Source organism: Mandrillus leucophaeus, unplaced genomic scaffold (genome assembly GCF_000951045.1).
Source record: "Mandrillus leucophaeus isolate KB7577 unplaced genomic scaffold, Mleu.le_1.0 Scaffold317, whole genome shotgun sequence".
In the NCBI taxonomy this organism is placed as follows: Eukaryota; Metazoa; Chordata; class Mammalia; order Primates; family Cercopithecidae; genus Mandrillus; species Mandrillus leucophaeus.
The window spans coordinates 1,291,835-1,295,620 of NW_012103332.1; the positions used below are offsets into that span (position 1 = coordinate 1,291,835).

At 49.7% G+C, this 3,786-nt stretch overlaps 1 protein-coding gene across 1 annotated transcript in view; it reads right to left on the reverse strand.

Moving 5' to 3' along the window:
* The window catches only part of SLC2A9 (solute carrier family 2 (facilitated glucose transporter), member 9), a 195,429-nt gene that overhangs the window by 1,217 nt on the left and 190,426 nt on the right, over positions 1 to 3,786 (reverse strand).

The window sequence follows — 3,786 nt, forward strand, 5'->3', positions numbered from 1 at the left end:
GTTTGACTAGCCCTGCCCATCTCACTCTGCTGAGGCATTCAGGATATGACCCAATATTCTTCAGGTTGAAAAGAATAATTTGCTCCCTTCCAGAATTTATTGAACTCAAACTGGATTTTACAACTCGAGTAGAATCAAAGAGGCATACATTTGCATGCAATTTTCTCTGAATCAGAAAATATTGGCAGTCCACACTGGAGACTGTTTTTCGCAGGCTTTATAACAAATGGCCTAAGCAACACTGATGCTGACCACAGCAAATGCTGCCAACACGATCCCAGAGCCAGCGTGTAGAGGTGAGCATGAAGGGATGTGGGCTCCTCCCCACAACCACAGTGGCCTCCTTTCTCTGTTGGTGACAAGAGGTCTAAGGATTTTCCAATTTACAGGTGAGGGAACTCATGCTTGGAGAGAAAACCTATGCTTGAGGAGTATGCCCAGGGCCCTGTGCTAATACATGGGCTACAATACAGGTGTGATTTGTGCTGTTGTCTGTGGCTCTATTGGCTCAGATATTTTATTCTGAGGAAGAAGTCCAGGCTTCTTAGGGGTCTGTTTGAGGGCTGGAATACATTTGCCACTGACACCTATTGGAATAAGTGAAACATCAAGATGTGTGAGTAGTTTCTCTTGGTGGCTCCTGTGGGCTGAACTGCGTCCCTCCTGAAATTCATACGTTGAGTCCTAAGCCCTAGCACCTCAGGATGTGATTAAGTTAAAATGAGGTCATTAGGAGCCCTGGCACCTCAGGATGTGATTAAGTTAAAATGAGGTCATTAGGGTGGGCCCTAATCCAATATCCTGCTGTCCTCATAAGAGAGGAGATGAGGACACGGATCCACACAGAAAGGAGACCACGTGAGGACACAGGGAGAAGACAGCTGTAAGGAACATGGCTGTGCTTTGGTCAAGGGTAGGCTGAGGTAAACATTCAGAGCGACTCAGTGAGTTTAGAGGGCAGGTGTCTAACGCCACTTGCTATCACAGCCATGTAGCCATAACATGGGAAGGGCATCCCTTGGCCCTATACCACTGTTGTCTGTAAAAGGTATAACTGCCCTGCTGACACTGTACAGGCACTCTCGCACTGGCGCCCAGAGAAAGAGAGAGAGAACCAGAGATGTCCATCTGCAAGAAGGAAAGGGGGGAGCCAGGACACAGTCGGAGTTCTGGTGCCCAGACGAAGAGTTAAGCTGCTGACCCTGAAGGGCGAGCTGGCAGTGCAGCCGTGTGTGGGAGCTGCTGGACTAAGCAGCCAAGACAGGGTGGACAGCGTGAAAGAACTAGTGTGAGTGAGCTGCTGATGAGAGAACTACATTGCACCTGTCTACGGCCCCCTGAGTGTTCTTCCAGCTGTCTGCTCATTCACCCACTCCCTTCAGACCTCAGCATGAGCTGGAACCTGACCCTGGGGATAAAAATTGGCGTAGCCGTGAACTTGACCACAACCATTTACAAGCCAAGGAGAGGGGTCTCAGAAGAAATCAACCCTGCTAACCCCTTGAGCTCAGACTTCTAGCTTCTAGAATTGTGAGAAAACGAATTTCTGTTGTTGAAGCCTCTAGTCTGTGCTATTTGGTCATGGCAGCCTGAGGCCCGAGTAGATGAACACAGTAGCTCTTGATTGCGGCCGAGCTGGCTTTCAGAAGGGAGGTAGGTCAGAAATGGTTCCTGTATGGTGTCTACAACACATACATGTTGCTCCCGTGGGTGGGTGTGGGTGGGGCTGGGGTGGACTGGGGTTGGGGGATGTGACTCAGAACTTGTTAGCCCTGTATTTCTCTAATGCATTGATCACTGCTCACAGCAGCCCCCTGAGCCCAGCTCTCTGACTTGCTAAGCCCCTCTCCAGAAAGGAAATTAACCGTGGCTGCCTTCCCAGGCTTGGGTCAGGAGGCTGACATTTCACAAAATACTAAACGTAACTACCTGCCCAGTGTCTCCATCCGTGTGTCCGGCCTGGCTGTTCCCGCTCCAATGAAGGTTCATCAACAGTCACACCTGCAATGTTTCCTTAATTACCCCCCGAAAACCCAGACACCCTGGACATGCCCAGCTGCCTAGAAACTGTTTCCAGAGGGGATTTGTTTCGAAATTGCCCACAGGCATAAGAAAAGGCTCATAAATGACAGGCAAGAGAAGCAAGAACAAAACAAAGAATTGATTCCAGGTTTTAGAAATACAAAAAATTATCTAAGTTTGGAAGTGCGGTAACCTTGCAAGTTACTACATCTCTCTGAGCTCATCCCCTTGCCTGTCAAAGGGAGTGATACAGGCACTACCTCCCAGCATAGACGGCGGTGGAGTACTCTGGGCACACAGCAAACGTTCAATGAACACTATGCTAAAGTGGCATGTTGGTGCTGTTAACGCTCAAACTGTGGCAGGCCAGCAAGGTCTTTCACACCCCACACCTGCGAGTGGCTCAGAAGATAGTGGCCTGCTTCTCGGACATACAGATCTCAGGACTGGGCCATGTGAAGGTGCTGGAACTTCTCTACTTAACTTATAAATGTGATGGGGGAACCGTGTTGACAGAAGCAGCTTGAAGTTAACTTTTGCCATAATAATGACGATTTTACTGACACCTGGCTCTGCCGGCTTTGAGCCAAACTATAAAAAGCCACTTAAGGTTTAAAAGTTCATTGAAAAGATAACTTGTTATGTTCTGACTGCAGCCACGTGAAGATGCCCCCGAATGGGAGTAAATGAGTGTGGGACCTTGACAAACTCCATGGCTCATGGAGCCCCCAACACCACTTATGTTTCAGAAATAGAGTGGTTGTTGCTAAAACACAAAGATGCCTTGAAAGTTACAGGGTGTGGCAGCCTTTTAACTCTGAGACCAGGAGGCTGTAGTTGGTGATGGATGGAGAGGGAAGATGAGGACCAGGTGGTGAAGTGGAGAAACTGGGTCTGATGCTGACTGTAGGACCTGGATTGACCACGTCTACTTCCTGGACCTCCTTGCCTGTACAGTGGCAAGGATCAAAAACTCCAGCTCAGGACTGTGTGAAGGTGATGTGGGCACAGAAAGCCATGCATGGGGGAGGGGGTGGCACAGAGCAACTGCTCCGTAACTGTGAATGCAGAAACAGCCACCATGCAGGCTTGGAACTGGGGTGGCTGGGGCTTGGAGTGCCGCAAATACTGACCTTCAGCTCACCCATGCTGGCAGCAGAATCTCTGGGATGTGTTGCGCTTGGCACTAGTAAATTAGCAGGCAGACTCCGAACTGAGTGCACAGAATAGTTGGTGAAGGGAGGAGGACAGGATTGAAATAGCTCCTAAGAATGGATGGTGATGTATCTGACAGATTCTCACCTTCTCCAGGTGGTACCACCCAGCACAGAGGGCAGCAGAGAGCCCTGGTAGGCATTTGAGCAGGGATGCTTCATCCTCCTTCTGCAAATGCTTCTGGGCCCCTTGCTCTGCGCAGAAGGCTTGCAAAGACTTTTGTGTTCCTGCTCCCAGATAACCCTCTGATCTGATCCTCTATCTCACCCATCTTTCTTGCTCACTCTGTTTCAGTCATATAGGCCTCTGGGTGGTTTCTTACATAGGCCAAATCTAGCCCTGCCCAAGGGCCCTGCACTTGCTGTTTTTCTAGCCAGGACTTCACCATTCCCGGACAGCTCTGCTCCCTCACTTCACTCAGGCCTCTGCTCAACTGCCACCTCCTTCCAGAGCCCTTCACGACTGCCTCGTCTCAAATAGCACTTCTGCCTCCTTTGTTTCCCCATTCAGCTCCAGGACCAGGAAACACAGGTTTTGTTACCACTCTAT